Source organism: Mesoplodon mirus (genome assembly GCF_964341445.2).
Source record: "Mesoplodon mirus genome assembly, chromosome: 10".
Lineage (NCBI taxonomy): Eukaryota > Metazoa > Chordata > Mammalia > Artiodactyla > Ziphiidae > Mesoplodon > Mesoplodon mirus.
This window is the reverse complement of record NC_138986.1, coordinates 77942118-77961417: the sequence shown is the minus strand read 5'-3', so window position 1 is coordinate 77961417 and position 19300 is coordinate 77942118.

Genomic DNA, 19300 nt, shown 5'->3' with positions numbered 1-19300 from the left:
TATCTACAATGACAGCTGGATGTGGCATAAGGCTGGACACTTGGGACTCAGAGGATTGGTGAGATTGGGTGAGCAAATGCAGACCCTTTAAAGCAATAATGCATGGCACCCATTCCATGGGTCCCAGCTCTCCAGGTTGAAGGGAATATTACTACAGCTATAACATGTACGGGAAACCTAGAGAATGGACACACTGTGAATACGAAAGGTTTCTAAAACTCAACGAAGAGTCCCTCTCCTGGTGCTCCGGTCTGACTTTCCAACTGCTTTCCTATCAATCTCCCAACTTGGAGAGACAGCCCCTTTAAGCTCCTGGTTCGCACAGGTTGCCAATTTGGCAGAGGATGAAAGGGAAGAGGGAGAACCAATGAGAGAGTAGTTGTTAGGCATTTGGTTGGGCACATGTCACTCTAATTTCCTGGCAGGAAGAAGAATTAACCAAAGTCTCAGCCACCCACCGGGAACCAGTATAGGTCCTGAACCAAAAGTTTGGAGTTGCGTTCAGCTCACAAAAAACGAGTTGAAAAATGGAGCTCAGGGGCACAGCAATTCACACACTGGCAGAGTAATCAAGGCCAACTATCGTCCAAAAATCTGGTGAGGGAAGGCAACGAGGCGGACTTGAAAGCGAGGCAGAATAGCAGGAAACAGATTTCAAGAGGTACGTTGGAATCGCCTGTAAAGCACAGGAAGAGGGGCACAACTTCGACAATGATGCACTTGGCCAAAAAGGGCGTATGCGTTTTCTCCTGAATATATTCAGGAGAAAACGCATACGCCCTTTTTGGCCAAGCAAGCAAGCGGGCAATGCAAATCTGCACTACAAAGAAGTATCACTTCCCACCGGTCAAAAGGGACATCCACAAAATGTGTAAAAACCAGAAAGGCAAGACAGGCCCTGGAGAACAGGGAGCCTTATTATGCTGATGGGTGGGATGTAAGTTGCCAACTGCCTCACTGGAGGAGTGCATTGTGTTCCCTAAAACAAGTAAACAACAGAGCTACAGTGCCAAGGGCACTTCCAGTCTAGGGAATATACCTTGGGAAAACTGAAAATCCATAAGACAGAGCCACCCCCAAATTGAGGGCTGCACTGCTTACAGGAACCTCAACCTGGGTACACCTGAAATATCCCAGGAAATATAAAAGTGGTTCCAAACATTGTGGAACTTACGTACGATGGAATATCCCTCAGCCATGAAATCAATGTCCTAAGACCAGTAGCAGCAAAATGAGTGGATTCAGGTACGATGATTCTAAGTGAAAGAAGTCACACAGGAAAAGAAACTTATCATAAGATATCACTTAGGAAGATCCTGTAAACATGGCTACACATGAACTGAGTTAGGCAAGAGAACAGAGTCTCACATTTAGAAAACACTCCTATGCCTGCTTAAGGGGGAAGGAGAGGGGGGGTGGTGCATCAAATCAGAGTTTGATATAAGCACAGGTACCGTTCCAAAAACCAACTATGGAATAGACAAGACCTACACCTTCCTCAGTGAAAGGGACTCAAAACCCCATATTTCCCGCAGAGGAATAGATCTGACTAGTAAGAATCTTAAAACCTATGTATTGATATGTCTCCGTAAGGGAATCAAGTGTGTCTAGACTGGCATAAACATGGCAGCGAGAATCAGCTCAAACCCACTCTAAAAAGGAATTTCAAAAACAAAACAAAGAAACAGGGAAATTCTTTACAATTCCTTCAGGGTCTCTGATGCAACCTGGAATGACCCTATCTACAATGACAGCTGGATGTGGCATAAGGCTGGACACGTGCGACTGAGAGGATTGGTGAGATTGGGTGAGCAAATGCAGACCCTTTAAAGCAATAATGCATGGCACCCATTCCATGGGTCCCAGCTCTCCAGGTTGAAGGGAATATTACTACAGCTATAACATGTACGGGAAACCTAGAGAATGGACACACTGTGAATACGAAAGGTTTCTAAAACTCAACGAAGAGTCCCTCTCGTGGTGCTCCAGTCTGACTTTCCAACTGCTTTCCTATCAATCTCCCAACTTGGAGAGACAGCCCCTTTAAGGTCCTGGTTCGCACAGGTTGCCAATTTCGCAGAGGATGAAAGGGAAGGGGAGAACCAATGAGAGAGTAGCTGTTAGGCATTTGGATGGGCACATGTCACTCTAATTTCCCGGCAGGAAGAAGAATTAACCAAAGACTCAGCGACCCACCGGGAACCAGTATAGGTCCTGAACCAAATGTTTGGACTTGCGTTCAGCTCACAAAAAACGAGTTGAAAAATGGAGCTCAGGGGCACAGCAATTCACAAACTGGCAGAGTAATCAAGGCCAACTATCGTCCAAAAATCTGTTGAGGGAAGGCAACGAGGCGGACTTGAAAGCGAGGCAGAATAGCAGGAATCAGATTTCAAGAGGTATGTTGGAATCGCCTGTAAAGCACAGGAAGAGGGGCACAACTTCGACAATGATGCACTTGGCCAAAAAGGGCGTATGCGTTTTCTCCTGAATATATTCAGGAGAAAACGCATACGCCCTTTTTGGCCAAGCAAGCAAGCGGGCAATGCAAATCTGCACTACAAAGAAGTATCACTTCCCACCGGTCAAAAGGGACATCCACAAAATGTGTAAAAACCAGAAAGGCAAGGCAGGCCCTGGAGAACAGGGAGCCTTGTTATGCTGATGGGCGGGATGTAAGTTGCCAACTGCCTCACTGGAGGAGTGCATTGTGTTCCCTAAAACAAGTAAACAACAGAGCTACAGAGCCAAGGGCACGTCCAGTCTAGGGAATATACCTTGGGAAAACTGAAAATCCATAAGACAGAGCCACCCCCAAATTGAGGGCTGCACTGCTTACAGGAAGCTCAACCTGGGTACACCTGAAATATCCCAGGAAATATAAAAATGGTTCCAAACATTGTGGAACTTACGTACAATGGAATATCCCTCAGCCATGAAATCAATGTCCTAAGACCAGTAGCAGCAAAATGAGTGGATTCAGGTACGATGATTCTAAGTGAAAGAAGTCACACAGGAAAAGAAACTTATCATAAGATATCACTTAGGAAGATCCTGTAAACATGGCTACACATGAACTGAGTTAGGCAAGAGAACAGAGTCTCACATTTAGAAAACACTCCTATGCCTGCTTAAGGGGGAAGGAGAGGGGGGGTGATGCATCAAACCAGAGTTTGATATAAGCACAGGTACGGTTCCAAAAACCAACTATGGAATAGACAAGACCTACACCTTCCTCAGTGAAAGGGACTCAAAACCCCATATTTCCCGCAGAGGAATAGATCTGACTAGTAAGAATCTTAAAACGTATATATTGATATGTCTCCGTAAGGGAATCAAGTGTGTCTAGACTGGCATAAACATGGCAGCGAGAATCAGCTCAAACCCACTCTAAAAAGGAATTTCAAAAACAAAACAAAGAAACAGGGAAATTCTTTACAATTCCTTCAGGGTCTCTGATGCAACCTGGAATGACCCTATCTACAATGACAGCTGGATGTGGCATAAGGCTGGACACTTTGGACTGAGAGGATTGGTGAGATTGGGTGAGCAAATGCAGACCCTTTAAAGCAATAATGCATGGCACCCATTCCATGGGTCCCAGCTCTCCAGGTTGAAGGGAATATTACTAAAGCTATAACGTGTACGGGAAACCTAGAGAATGGACACACTGTGAATACGAAAGGTTTCTAAAACTCAACGAAGAGCCCCTCTGCTGGTGCTCCGATTTGACTTTCCAACTGCTTTCCTATCAATCTCCCAACTTGGAGAGACAGCCCCTTTAAGCTCCTGGTTCGCACAGGTTGCCAATTTGGCAGAGGATGAAAGGGAAGAGGGAGAACCAATGAGAGAGTAGCTGTTAGGCATTTGGATGGGCACATGTCACTCTAATTTCCCGGCAGGAAGAAGAATTAACCAAAGTCTCAGCCACCCACCGGGAACCAGTATAGGTCCTGAACCAAAAGTTTGGACTTGCGTTCAGCTCACAAAAAACGAGTTGAAAAATGGAGCTCAGGGGCACAGCAATTCACAAACTGGCAGAGTAATCAAGGCCAACTATCGTCCAAAAATCTGTTGAGGGAAGGCACCGAGGCGGACTTGAAAGCGAGGCAGAATAGCAGGAAACAGATTTCAAGAGGTACGTTGGAATCGCCTGTAAAGCACAGGAAGAGGGGCACAACTTCGACAATGATGCACTTGGCCAAAAAGGGCGTATGCGTTTTCTCCTGAATATATTCAGGAGAAAACGCATACGCCCTTTTTGGCCAAGCAAGCAAGCGGGCAATGCAAATCTGCACTACAAAGAAGTATCACTTCCCACCGGTCAAAAGGGACATCCACAAAATGTGTAAAAACCAGAAAGGCAAGACAGGCCCTGGAGAACAGGGAGCCTTGTTATGCTGATGGGCGGGATGTAAGTTGCCAACTGCCTCACTGGAGGAGTGCATTGTGTTCCCTAAAGCAAGTAAACAACAGAGCTACAGAGCCAAGGGCACTTCCAGTCTAGGGAATATACCTTGGGAAAACTGAAAATCCATGAGACAGAGCCACCCCCAAATTGAGGGCTGCACTGCTTACAGGAACCTCAACCTGGGTACACCTGAAATATCCCAGGAAATATAAAAGTGGTTCCAAACATTGTGGAACTTACGTACGATGGAATATCCCTCAGCCATGAAATCAATGTCCTAAGACCAGTAGCAGCAAAATGAGTGGATTCAGGTACGATGATTCTAAGTGAAAGAAGTCACACAGGAAAAGAAACTTATCATAAGATATCACTTAGGAAGATCCTGTAAACATGGCTACACATGAACTGAGTTAGGCAAGAGAACAGAGTCTCACATTTAGAAAGCACTCCTATGCCTGCTTAAGGGGGAAGGAGAGGGGGGTTGATGCATCAAACCAGAGTTTGATATAAGCACAGGTACCGTTCCAAAAACCAACTATGGAATAGACAAGACCTACACCTTCCTCAGTGAAAGGGACTCAAAACCCCATATTTCCCGCAGAGGAATAGATCTGACTAGTAAGAATCTTAAAACCTATGTATTGATATGTCTCCGTAAGGGAATCAAGTGTGTCTAGACTGGCATAAACATGGCAGCGAGAATCAGCTCAAACCCACTCTAAAAAGGAATTTCAAAAACAGAACAAAGAAACAGGGAAATTCTTTACAATTCCTTCAGGGTCTCTGATGCAACCTGGAATGACCCTATCTACAATGACAGCTGGATTTGGCATAAGGCTGGACACTTGGGACTCAGAGGATTGGTGAGATTGGGTGAGCAAATGCAGACCCTTTAAAGCAATAATGCATGGCACCCATTCCATGGGTCCCAGCTCTCCAGGTTGAAGGGAATATTACTACAGCTATAACATGTACGGGAAACCTAGAGAATGGACACACTGTGAATACGAAAGGTTTCTAAAACTCAACGAAGAGTCCCTCTCCTGGTGCTCCGGTCTGACTTTCCAACTGCTTTCCTATCAATCTCCCAACTTGGAGAGACAGCCCCTTTAAGCTCCTGGTTCGCACAGGTTGCCAATTTGGCAGAGGATGAAAGGGAAGAGGGAGAACCAATGAGAGAGTAGTTGTTAGGCATTTGGTTGGGCACATGTCACTCTAATTTCCTGGCAGGAAGAAGAATTAACCAAAGTCTCAGCCACCCACCGGGAACCAGTATAGGTCCTGAACCAAAAGTTTGGAGTTGCGTTCAGCTCACAAAAAACGAGTTGAAAAATGGAGCTCAGGGGCACAGCAATTCACACACTGGCAGAGTAATCAAGGCCAACTATCGTCCAAAAATCTGGTGAGGGAAGGCAACGAGGCGGACTTGAAAGCGAGGCAGAATAGCAGGAAACAGATTTCAAGAGGTACGTTGGAATCGCCTGTAAAGCACAGGAAGAGGGGCACAACTTCGACAATGATGCACTTGGCCAAAAAGGGCGTATGCGTTTTCTCCTGAATATATTCAGGAGAAAACGCATACGCCCTTTTTGGCCAAGCAAGCAAGCGGGCAATGCAAATCTGCACTACAAAGAAGTATCACTTCCCACCGGTCAAAAGGGACATCCACAAAATGTGTAAAAACCAGAAAGGCAAGACAGGCCCTGGAGAACAGGGAGCCTTGTTATGCTGATGGGTGGGATGTAAGTTGCCAACTGCCTCACTGGAGGAGTGCATTGTGTTCCCTAAAACAAGTAAACAACAGAGCTACAGAGCCAAGGGCACTTCCAGTCTAGGGAATATACCTTGGGAAAACTGAAAATCCATAAGACAGAGCCACCCCCAAATTGAGGGCTGCACTGCTTACAGGAACCTCAACCTGGGTACACCTGAAATATCCCAGGAAATATAAAAGTGGTTCCAAACATTGTGGAACTTACGTACGATGGAATATCCCTCAGCCATGAAATCAATGTCCTAAGACCAGTAGCAGCAAAATGAGTGGATTCAGGTACGATGATTCTAAGTGAAAGAAGTCACACAGGAAAAGAAACTTATCATAAGATATCACTTAGGAAGATCCTGTAAACATGGCTACACATGAACTGAGTTAGGCAAGAGAACAGAGTCTCACATTTAGAAAACACTCCTATGCCTGCTTAAGGGGGAAGGAGAGGGGGGGTGATGCATCAAATCAGAGTTTGATATAAGCACAGGTACCGTTCCAAAAACCAACTATGGAATAGACAAGACCTACACCTTCCTCAGTGAAAGGGACTCAAAACCCCATATTTCCCGCAGAGGAATAGATCTGACTAGTAAGAATCTTAAAACCTATGTATTGATATGTCTCCGTAAGGGAATCAAGTGTGTCTAGACTGGCATAAACATGGCAGCGAGAATCAGCTCAAACCCACTCTAAAAAGGAATTTCAAAAACAAAACAAAGAAACAGGGAAATTCTTTACAATTCCTTCAGGGTCTCTGATGCAACCTGGAATGACCCTATCTACAATGACAGCTGGATGTGGCATAAGGCTGGACACTTGGGACTGAGAGGATTGGTGAGATTGGGTGAGCAAATGCAGACCCTTTAAAGCAATAATGCATGGCACCCATTCCATGGGTCCCAGCTCTCCAGGTTGAAGGGAATATTACTACAGCTATAACATGTACGGGAAACCTAGAGAATGGACACACTGTGAATACGAAAGGTTTCTAAAACTCAACGAAGAGTCCCTCTCCTGGTGCTCCGGTTTGACTTTCCAACTGCTTTCCTATCAATCTCCCAACTTGGAGAGACAGCCCCTTTAAGCTCCTGGTTCGCACAGGTTGCCAATTTGGCAGAGGATGAAAGGGAAGAGGGAGAACCAATGAGAGAGTAGTTGTTAGGCATTTGGTTGGGCACATGTCACTCTAATTTCCTGGCAGGAAGAAGAATTAACCAAAGTCTCAGCCACCCACCGGGAACCAGTATAGGTCCTGAACCAAAAGTTTGGAGTTGCGTTCAGCTCACAAAAAACGAGTTGAAAAATGGAGCTCAGGGGCACAGCAATTCACACACTGGCAGAGTAATCAAGGCCAACTATCGTCCAAAAATCTGTTGAGGGAAGGCAACGAGGCGGACTTGAAAGCGAGGCAGAATAGCAGGAAACAGATTTCAAGAGGTACGTTGGAATCGCCTGTAAAGCACAGGAAGAGGGGCACAACTTCGACAATGATGCACTTGGCCAAAAAGGGCGTATGCGTTTTCTCCTGAATATATTCAGGAGAAAACGCATACGCCCTTTTTGGCCAAGCAAGCAAGCGGGCAATGCAAATCTGCACTACAAAGAAGTATCACTTCCCACCGGTCAAAAGGGACATCCACAAAATGTGTAAAAACCAGAAAGGCAAGACAGGCCCTGGAGAACAGGGAGCCTTGTTATGCTGATGGGTGGGATGTAAGTTGCCAACTGCCTCACTGGAGGAGTGCATTGTGTTCCCTAAAACAAGTAAACAACAGAGCTACAGAGCCAAGGGCACTTCCAGTCTAGGGAATATACCTTGGGAAAACTGAAAATCCATAAGACAGAGCCACCCCCAAATTGAGGGCTGCACTGCTTACAGGAACCTCAACCTGGGTACACCTGAAATATCCCAGGAAATATAAAAGTGGTTCCAAACATTGTGGAACTTACGTACGATGGAATATCCCTCAGCCATGAAATCAATGTCCTAAGACCAGTAGCAGCAAAATGAGTGGATTCAGGTACGATGATTCTAAGTGAAAGAAGTCACACAGGAAAAGAAACTTATCATAAGATATCACTTAGGAAGATCCTGTAAACATGGCTACACATGAACTGAGTTAGGCAAGAGAACAGAGTCTCACATTTAGAAAACACTCCTATGCCTGCTTAAGGGGGAAGGAGAGGGGGGGTGATGCATCAAATCAGAGTTTGATATAAGCACAGGTACCGTTCCAAAAACCAACTATGGAATAGACAAGACCTACACCTTCCTCAGTGAAAGGGACTCAAAACCCCATATTTCCCGCAGAGGAATAGATCTGACTAGTAAGAATCTTAAAACCTATGTATTGATATGTCTCCGTAAGGGAATCAAGTGTGTCTAGACTGGCATAAACATGGCAGCGAGAATCAGCTCAAACCCACTCTAAAAAGGAATTTCAAAAACAAAACAAAGAAACAGGGAAATTCTTTACAATTCCTTCAGGGTCTCTGATGCAACCTGGAATGACCCTATCTACAATGACAGCTGGATGTGGCATAAGGCTGGACACTTGGGACTGAGAGGATTGGTGAGATTGGGTGAGCAAATGCAGACCCTTTAAAGCAATAATGCATGGCACCCATTCCATGGGTCCCAGCTCTCCAGGTTGAAGGGAATATTACTACAGCTATAACATGTACGGGAAACCTAGAGAATGGACACACTGTGAATACGAAAGGTTTCTAAAACTCAACGAAGAGTCCCTCTCCTGGTGCTCCGGTTTGACTTTCCAACTGCTTTCCTATCAATCTCCCAACTTGGAGAGACAGCCCCTTTAAGCTCCTGGTTCGCACAGGTTGCCAATTTGGCAGAGGATGAAAGGGAAGAGGGAGAACCAATGAGAGAGTAGTTGTTAGGCATTTGGTTGGGCACATGTCACTCTAATTTCCTGGCAGGAAGAAGAATTAACCAAAGTCTCAGCCACCCACCGGGAACCAGTATAGGTCCTGAACCAAAAGTTTGGACTTGCGTTCAGCTCACAAAAAACGAGTTGAAAAATGGAGTTCAGGGGCCTCCCTGGTGGCGCAGTGGTTGAGAGTCCGCCTGCCGATGCAGGGGATACGGGTTCGTGCCCCGGTCTGGGAGGATCCCATATGCCGCGGAGCGGCTGGGCCCGTGAGCCATGGCCGCTGGGCCTGCGCATCCGGAGCCTGTGCTCCGCAACGGGAGAGGCCACAACAGTGAGAGGCCCGCATACCGCAAAAAGAAAAAAAAAATGGAGTTCAGGGGCACAGCAATTCACAAACTGGCAGAGTAATCAAGGCCAACTATCGTCCAAAAATCTGTTGACGGAAGGCAACGAGGCGCACTTGAAAGCGAGGCAGAATAGCAGGAAACAGATTTCAAGAGGTACGTTGGAATCGCCTGTAAAGCACAGGAAGAGGGGCACAACTTCGACAATGATGCACTTGGCCAAAAAGGGCGTATGCGTTTTCTCCTGAATATATTCAGGAGAAAACGCATACGCCCTTTTTGGCCAAGCAAGCAAGCGGGCAATGCAAATCTGCACTACAAAGAAGTATCACTTCCCACCGGTCAAAAGGGACATCCACAAAATGTGTAAAAACCAGAAAGGCAAGACAGGCCCTGGAGAACAGGGAGCCTTGTTATGCTGATGGGCAGGATGTAAGTTGCCAACTGCCTCACTGGAGGAGTGCATTGTGCTCCCTAAAACAAGTAAACAACAGAGCTACAGAGCCAAGGGCACTTCCAGTCTAGGGAATATACCTTGGGAAAACTGAAAATCCATAAGACAGAGCCACCCCCAAATTGAGGGCTGCACTGCTTACAGGAACCTCAACCTGGGTACACCTGAAATATCCCAGGAAATATAAAAATTGTTCCAAACATTGTGGAACTTACGTACGATGGAATATCCCTCAGCCATGAAATCAATGTCCTAAGACCAGTAGCAGCAAAATGAGTGGATTCGGGTACGATGATTCTAAGTGAAAGTAGTCACACAGGAAAAGAAACTTATCATAAGATATCACTTAGGAAGATCCTGTAAACATTGCTACACATGAACTGAGTTAGGCAAGAGAACAGAGTCTCACATTTAGAAAACACTCTTATGCCTGCTTAAGGCGGAAGGAGAGGTGGGGTAATGCATCAAACCAGAGTTTGATATAAGCACAGGTACCGTTCCAAAAACCAACTATGGAATAGACAAGACCTACACCTTCCTCAGTGAAAGGGACTCAAAACCCCATATTTCCCGCAGAGGAATAGATCTGACTAGTAAGAATCTTAAAACCTATGTATTGATATGTCACCATAAGGGAATCAAGTGTGTCTAGACTGGCATAAACATGGCAGCGAGAATCAGCTCAAACCCACTCTAAAAAGGAATTTCAAAAACAGAACAAAGAAACAGGGAAATTCTTTACAATTCCTTCAGGGTCTCTGATGCAACCTGGAATGACCCTATCTACAATGACAGCTGGATGTGGCATAAGGCTGGACACTTGCGACTGAGAGGATTGGTGAGATTGGGTGAGCAAATGCAGACCCTTTAAAGCAATAATGCATGGCACCCATTCCATGGGTCCCAGCTCTCCAGGTTGAAGGGAATATTACTACAGCTATAACATGTACGGGAAACCTAGAGAATGGACACACTGTGAATACGAAAGGTTTCTAAAACTCAACGAAGAGTCCCTCTCGTGGTGCTCCGGTCTGACTTTCCAACTGCTTTCCTATCAATCTCCCAACTTGGAGAGACAGACCCTTTAAGCTCCTGGTTCGCACAGGTTGCCAATTTGGCAGAGGATGAAAGGGAAGAGGGAGAACCAATGAGAGAGTAGTTGTTAGGCATTTGGTTGGGCACATGTCACTCTAATTTCCTGGCAGGAAGAAGAATTAACCAAAGTCTCAGCCACCCACCGGGAACCAGTATAGGTCCTGAACCAAAAGTTTGGACTTGCGTTCAGCTCACAAAAAACGAGTTGAAAAATGGAGCTCAGGGGCACAGCAATTCACAAACTGGCAGAGTAATCAAGGCCAACTATCGTCCAAAAATCTGTTGAGGGAAGGCAACGAGGCGGACTTGAAAGCGAGGCAGAATAGCAGGAAACAGATTTCAAGAGGTACGTTGGAATCGCCTGTAAAGCACAGGAAGAGGGGCACAACTTCGACAATGATGCACTTGGCCAAAAAGGGCGTATGCGTTTTCTCCTGAATATATTCAGGAGAAAACGCATACGCCCTTTTTGGCCAAGCAAGCAAGCGGGCAATGCAAATCTGCACTACAAAGATGTATCACTTCCCACTGGTCAAAAGGGACATCCACAAAATGCGTAAAAACCAGAAAGGCAAGACAGGCCCTGGAGAACAGGGAGCCTTGTTATGCTGATGGGCGGGATGTAAGTTGCCAACTGCCTCACTGGAGGAGTGCATTGTGTTCCCTAAAACAAGTAAACAACAGAGCTACAGAGCCAAGGGCACTTCCAGTCTAGGGAATATACCTTGGGAAAACTGAAAATCCATAAGACAGAGCCAGCCCCAAATTGAGGGCTGCACTGCTTACAGGAACCTCAACCTGGGTACACCTGAAATATCCCAGGAAATATAAAAATGGTTCCAAACATTGTGGAACTTACGTACGATGGACTATCCCTCAGCCATGAAATCAATGTCCTAAGACCAGTAGCAGCAAAATGAGTGGATTCAGGTATGATGATTCTAAGTGAAAGAAGTCACACAGGAAAAGAAACTTATCATAAGATATCACTTAGGAAGATCCTGTAAACATGGCTACACATGAACTGAGTTAGGCAAGAGAACAGAGTCTCACATTTAGAAAACACTCCTATGCCTGCTTAAGGGGGAAGGAGAGGGGGGGTGATGCATCAAACCAGAGTTTGATATAAGCACAGGTACCGTTCCAAAAACCAACTATGGAATAGACAAGACCTACACCTTCCTCAGTGAAAGGGACTCAAAACCCCATATTTCCCGCAGAGGAATAGATCTGACTAGTAAGAATCTTAAAACCTATGTATTGATATGTCTCCGTAAGGGAATCAAGTGTGTCTAGACTGGCATAAACATGGCAGCGAGAATCAGCTCAAACCCACTCTAAAAAGGAATTTCAAAAACAAAACAAAGAAACAGGGAAATTCTTTACAATTCCCTCAGAGTCTCTGATGCAACCTGGAATGACCCTATCTACAATGACAGCTGGATGTGGCATAAGGCTGGACACTTGGGACTGAGAGGATTGGTGAGATTGGGTGAGCAAATGCAGACCCTTTAAAGCAATAATGCATGGCACCCATTCCATGGGTCCCAGCTCTCCAGGTTGAAGGGAATATTACTAAAGCTATAACGTGTACGGGAAACCTACAGAACTGACACACTGTGAATACGAAAGGTTTCTAAAACTCAACGAAGAGCCCCTCTCCTGGTGCTCAGGTTTGACTTTCCAACTGCTTTCCTATCAATCTCCCAACTTGGAGAGACAGCCCCTTTAAGCTCCTGGTTCGCACAGGTTGCCAATTTGGCAGAGGATGAAAGGGAAGAGGGAAACCCAATGAGAGAGTAGCTGTTAGGCATTTGGATGGGCACATGTCACTCTAATTTCCCGGCAGGAAGAAGAATTAACCAAAGTCTCAGCCACCCACCGGGAACCAGTATAGGTCCTGAACCAGAAGTTTGGACTTGCGTTCAGCTCACAAAAAACGAGTTGAAAAATGGAGCTCAGGGGCACAGCAATTCACAAACTGGCAGAGTAATCAAGGCCAACTATCGTCCAAAAATCTGGTGAGGGAAGGCAACGAGGCGGACTTGAAAGCGAGGCAGAATAGCAGGAAACAGATTTCAAGAGGTACGTTGGAATCGCCTGTAAAGCACAGGAAGAGGGGCACAACTTCGACAATGATGCACTTGGCCAAAAAGGGCGTATGTGTTTTCTCCTGAATATATTCAGGAGAAAACGCATACGCCCTTTTTGGCCAAGCAAGCAAGCGGGCAATGCAAATCTGCACTACAAAGAAGTATCACTTCCCACCGGTCAAAAGGGACATCCACAAAATGTGTAAAAACCAGAAAAGCAAGGCAGGCCCTGGAGAACAGGGAGCCTTGTTATGCTGATGGGCGGGATGTCAGTTGCCAACTGCCTCACTGGAGGAGTGCATTGTGTTCCCTAAAACAAGTAAACAACAGAGCTACAGAGCCAAGGGCACTTCCAGTCTAGGGAATATACCTTGGGAAAACTGAAAATCCATAAGACAGAGCCACCCCCAAATTGAGGGCTGCACTGCTTACAGGAACCTCAACCTGGGTACACCTGAAATATCCCAGGAAATATAAAAATGGTTCCAAACATTGTGGAACTTACGTACGATGGAATATCCCTCAATCATGAAATCAATGTCCTAAGACCAGTAGCAGCAAAATGAGTGGATTCAGGTACGATGATTCTAAGTGAAAGAAGTCACACAGGAAAAGAAACTTATCATAAGATATCACTTAGGAAGATCCTGTAAACATGGCTACACATGAACTGAGTTAGGCAAGAGAACAGAGTCTCACATTTAGAAAACACTCCTATGCCTGCTTAAGGGGGAAGGAGAGGGGGGGTGATGCATCAAACCAGAGTTTGATATAAGCACAGGTACCGTTCCAAAAACCAACTATGGAATAGACAAGACCTACACCTTCCTCAGTGAAAGGGACTCAAAACCCCATATTTCCCGCAGAGGAATAGATCTGACTAGTAAGAATCTTAAAACCTATGTATTGATATGTCTCCGTAAGGGAATCAAGTGTGTCTAGACTGGCATAAACATGGCAGCGAGAATCAGCTCAAACCCACTCTAAAAAGGAATTTCAAAAACAGAACAAAGAAACAGGGAAATTCTTTACAATTCCTTCAGGGTCTCTGATGCAACCTGGAATGACCCTCTCTACAATGACAGCTGGATGTGGCATAAGGCTGGACACTTGCGACTGAGAGGATTGGTGAGATTGGGTGAGCAAATGCAGACCCTTTAAAGCAATAATGCATGGCACCCATTCCATGGGTCCCAGCTCTCCAGGTTGAAGGGAATATTACTACAGCTATAACATGTACGGGAAACCTAGAGAATGGACACACTGTGAATACGAAAGGTTTCTAAAACTCAACGAAGAGTCCCTCTCGTGGTGCTCCGGTCTGACTTTCCAACTGCTTTCCTATCAATCTCCCAACTTGGAAAGACAGCCCCTTTAAGCTCCTGGTTCGCACAGGTTGCCAATTTGGCAGAGGATGAAAGGGAATAGGGAGAACCAATGAGAGAGTAGCTGTTAGGCATTTGGATGGGCACATGTCACTCTAATTTCCCGGCAGGAAGAAGAATTAACCAAAGTCTCAGCCACCCACCGGGAACCAGTATAGGTCCTGAACCAAAAGTTTGGACTTGCGATCAGCTCACAAAAAACGAGTTGAAAAATGGAGCTCAGGGGCACAGCAATTCACAAACTGGCAGAGTAATCAAGGCCAACTATCGTCCAAAAATCTGTTGAGGGAAGGCACCGAGGCGGACTTGAAAGCGAGGCAGAATAGCAGGAAACAGATTTCAAGAGGTACGTTGGAATCGCCTGTAAAGCACAGGAAGAGGGGCACAACTTCGACAATGATGCACTTGGCCAAAAAGGGCGTATGCGTTTTCTCCTGAATATATTCAGGAGAAAACGCATACGCCCTTTTTGGCCAAGCAAGCAAGCGGGCAATGCAAATCTGCACTACAAAGAAGTATCACTTCCCACCGGTCAAAAGGGACATCCACAAAATGTGTAAAAACCAGAAAGGCAAGACAGGCCCTGGAGAACAGGGAGCCTTGTTATGCTGATGGGCGGGATGTAAGTTGCCAACTGCCTCACTGGAGGAGTGCATTGTGTTCCCTAAAGCAAGTAAACAACAGAGCTACAGAGCCAAGGGCACTTCCAGTCTAGGGAATATACCTTGGGAAAAGTGAAAATCCATGAGACAGAGCCACCCCCAAATTGAGGGCTGCACTGCTTACAGGAACCTCAACCTGGGTACACCTGAAATATCCCAGGAAATATAAAAATGGTTCCAAACATTGTGGAACTTACGTACGATGGAATATCCCTCAGCCATGAAATCAATGTCCTAAGACCAGTAGCAGCAAAATGAGTGGATTCAGGTACGATGATTCTAAGTGAAAGAAGTCACACAGGAAAAGAAACTTATCATAAGATATCACTTAGGAAGATCCTGTAAACATGGCTACACATGAACTGAGTTAGGCAAGAGAACAGAGTCTCACATTTAGAAAACACTCCTATGCCTGCTTAAGGGGGAAGGAGAGGTGGGGTGATGCATCAAACCAGAGTTTGATATAAGCACAGGTACCGTTCCAAAAACCAACTATGGAATAGACAAGACCTAGACCTTCCTCAGTGAAAGGGACTGAAAACCCCATATTTCCCGCAGAGGAATAGATCTGACTAGTAAGAATCTTAAAACCTATGTATTGATATGTCTCCGTAAGGGAATCAAGTGTGTCTAGACTGGCATAAACATGGCAGCGAGAATCAGCTCAAACCCACTCTAAAAAGGAATTTCAAAAACAAAACAAAGAAACAGGGAAATTCTTTACAATTCCTTCAGGGTCTCTGATGCAACCTGGAACGACCCTATCTACAATGACAGCTGGATGTGGCATAAGGCTGGACACTTGGGACTGAGAGGATTGGTGAGATTGGGTGAGCAAATGCAGACCCTTTAAAGCAATAATGCATGGCACCCATTCCATGGGTCCCACCTCTCCAGGTTGAAGGGAATATTACTACAGCTATAACATGTACGGGAAACCTAGAGAATGGACACACTGTGAATACGAAAGGTTTCTAAAACTCAACGAAGAGTCCCTCTCCTGGTGCTCCGGTCTGACTTTCCAACTGCTTTCCTATCAATCTCCCAACTTGGAGAGACAGCCCCTTTAAGCTCCTGGTTCGCACAGGTTGCCAATTTCGCAGAGGATGAAAGGGAAGAGGGAGAACCAATGAGAGAGTAGCTGTTAGGCATTTGGATGGGCACATGTCACTCTAATTTCCCGGCAGGAAGAAGAATTAACCAAAGTCTCAGCCACCCACCGGGAACCAGTATAGGTCCTGAACCAAAAGTGTGGACTTGCGTTCAGCTCACAAAAAACGAGTTGAAAAATGGAGCTCAGGGGCACAGCAATTCACAAACTGGCAGAGTAATCAAGGCCAACTATCGTCCAAAAATCTGTTGAGGGAAGGCAACGAGGCGGACTTGAAAGCGAGGCAGAATAGCAGGAAACAGATTTCAAGAGGTACGTTGGAATCGCCTGTAAAGCACAGGAAGAGGGGCACAACTTCGACAATGATGCACTTGGCCAAAAAGGGCGTATGCGTTTTCTCCTGAATATATTCAGGAGAAAACGCATACGCCCTTTTTGGCCAAGCAAGCAAGCGGGCAATGCAAATCTGCACTACAAAGAAGTATCACTTCCCACCGGTCAAAAGGGACATCCACAAAATGTGTAAAAACCAGAAAGGCAAGACAGGCCCTGGAGAACAGGGAGCCTTGTTATGCTGATGGGCGGGATGTAAGTTGCCAACTGCCTCACTGGAGGAGTGCATTGTGTTCCCTAAAACAAGTAAACAACAGAGCTACAGAGCCAAGGGCACTTCCAGTCTAGGGAATATACCTTGGGAAAACTGAAAATCCATAAGACAGAGCCACCCCCAAATTGAGGGCTGCACTGCTTACAGGAACCTCAACCTGGGTACACCTGAAATATCCCAGGAAATATAAAAATGGTTCCAAACATTGTGGAACTTACGTACGATGGAATATCCCTCAGCCATGAAATCAATGTCCTAAGACCAGTAGCAGCAAAATGAGTGGATTCAGGTACGATGATTCTAAGTGAAAGAAGTCACACAGGAAAAGAAACTTATCATAAGATATCACTTAGGAAGATCCTGTAAACATGGCTACACATGAACTGAGTTAGGCAAGAGAACAGAGTCTCACATTTAGAAAACACTCTTATGCCTGCTTAAGGGGGAAGGAGAGGGGGGGTGATGCATCAAACCAGAGTTTGATATAAGCACAGGTACCGTTCCAGAAACCAACTATGGAATAGACAAGACCTACACCTTCCTCAGTGAAAGGGACTCAAAACCCCATATTTCCCGCAGAGGAATAGATCTGACTAGTAAGAATCTTAAAACCTATGTATTGATATGTCTCCGTAAGGGAATCAAGTGTGTCTAGACTGGCATAAACATGGCAGCGAGAATCAGCTCAAACCCACTCTAAAAAGGAATTTCAAAAACAAAACAAAGAAAGAGGGAAATTCTTTACAATTCCTTCAGGGTCTCTGATGCAACCTGGAATGACCCTATCTACAATGACAGCTGGATGTGGCATAAGGCTGGACACTTGGGACTGAGAGGATTGGTGAGATTGGGTGAGCAAATGCAGACCCTTTAAAGCAATAATGCATGGCACCCATTCCATGGGTCCCAGCTCTCCAGGTTGAAGGGAATATTACTACAGCTATAACATGTACGGGAAACCTAGAGAATGGACACACTGTGAATACGAAAGGTTTCTAAAACTCAACGAAGAGTCCCTCTCCTGGTGCTCCGGTCTGACATTCCAACTGCTTTCCTATCAATCTCCCAACTTGGAGAGACAGCCCCTTTAAGCTCCTGGTTCGCACAGGTTGCCAATTTCGCAGAGGATGAAAGGGAAGGGGGAGAACCAATGAGAGAGTAGCTGTTAGGCATTTGGATGGGCACATGTCACTCTAATTTCCCGGCAGGAAGAAGAATTAACCAAAGTCTCAGCCACCCACCGGGAACCAGTATAGGTCCTGAACCAAAAGTTTGGGGTTGCGTTCAGCTCACAAAAAACGAGTTGAAAAATGGAGCTCAGGGGCACAGCAATTCACAAACTGGCAGAGTAATCAAGGCCAACTATCGTCCAAAAATCTGTTGAGGGAAGGCAACGAGGCGGACTTGAAAGCGAGGCAGAATAGCAGGAAACAGATTTCAAGAGGTACGTTGGAATCGCCTGTAAAGCACAGGAAGAGGGGCACAACTTCGACAATGATGCACTTGGCCAAAAAGGGCGTATGCGTTTTCTCCTGAATATATTCAGGAGAAAACGCATACGCCCTTTTTGGCCAAGCAAGCAAGCGGGCAATGCAAATCTGCACTACAAAGAAGTATCACTTCCCACCGCTCAAAAGGGACATCCACAAAATGTGTAAAAACCAGAAAGGCAAGACAGGCCCTGGAGAACAGAGAGCCTTGTTATGCTGATGGGCAGGATGTAAGTTGCCAACTGACTCACTGGAGGAGTGCATTGTGTTCCCTAAAACAAGTAAACAACAGAGCTACAGAGCCAAGGGCACTTCCAGTCTAGGGAATATACCTTGGGAAAACTGAAAATCCATAAGACAGAGCCACCCCCAAAATGAGGGCTGCACTGCTTACAGGAACCTCAACCTTGGTACACCTGAAATATCCCAGGAAATATAAAAATTGTTCCAAACATTGTGGAACATACGTACGATGGAATATCCCTCAGCCATGAAATCAATGTCATAAGACCAGTAGCAGCAGAATGAGTGGATTCAGGTACGATGATTCTAAGTGAAAGAAGTCACACAGGAAAAGAAACTTATCATAAGATATCACTTAGGAAGATCCTGTAAACATGGCTACACATGAACTGAGTTAGGCAAGAGAACAGAGTCTCACATTTAGAATACACTCCTATGCCTGCTTAAGGGGGAAGGAGAGGTGGGGTGATGCATCAAACCAGAGTTTGATATAAGCACAGGTACCGTTCCAAAAACCAACTATGGAATAGACAAGACCTACACCTTCCTCAGTGAAAGGGACTCAAAACCCCATATTTCCCGCAGAGGAATAGATCTGACTAGTAAGAATCTTAAAACCTATGTATTGATATGTCTCCGTAAGGGAATCAAGTGTGTCTAGACTGGCATAAACATGGCAGCGAGAATCAGCTCAAACCCACTCTAAAAAGGAATTTCAAAAACAGAACAAAGAAACAGGGAAA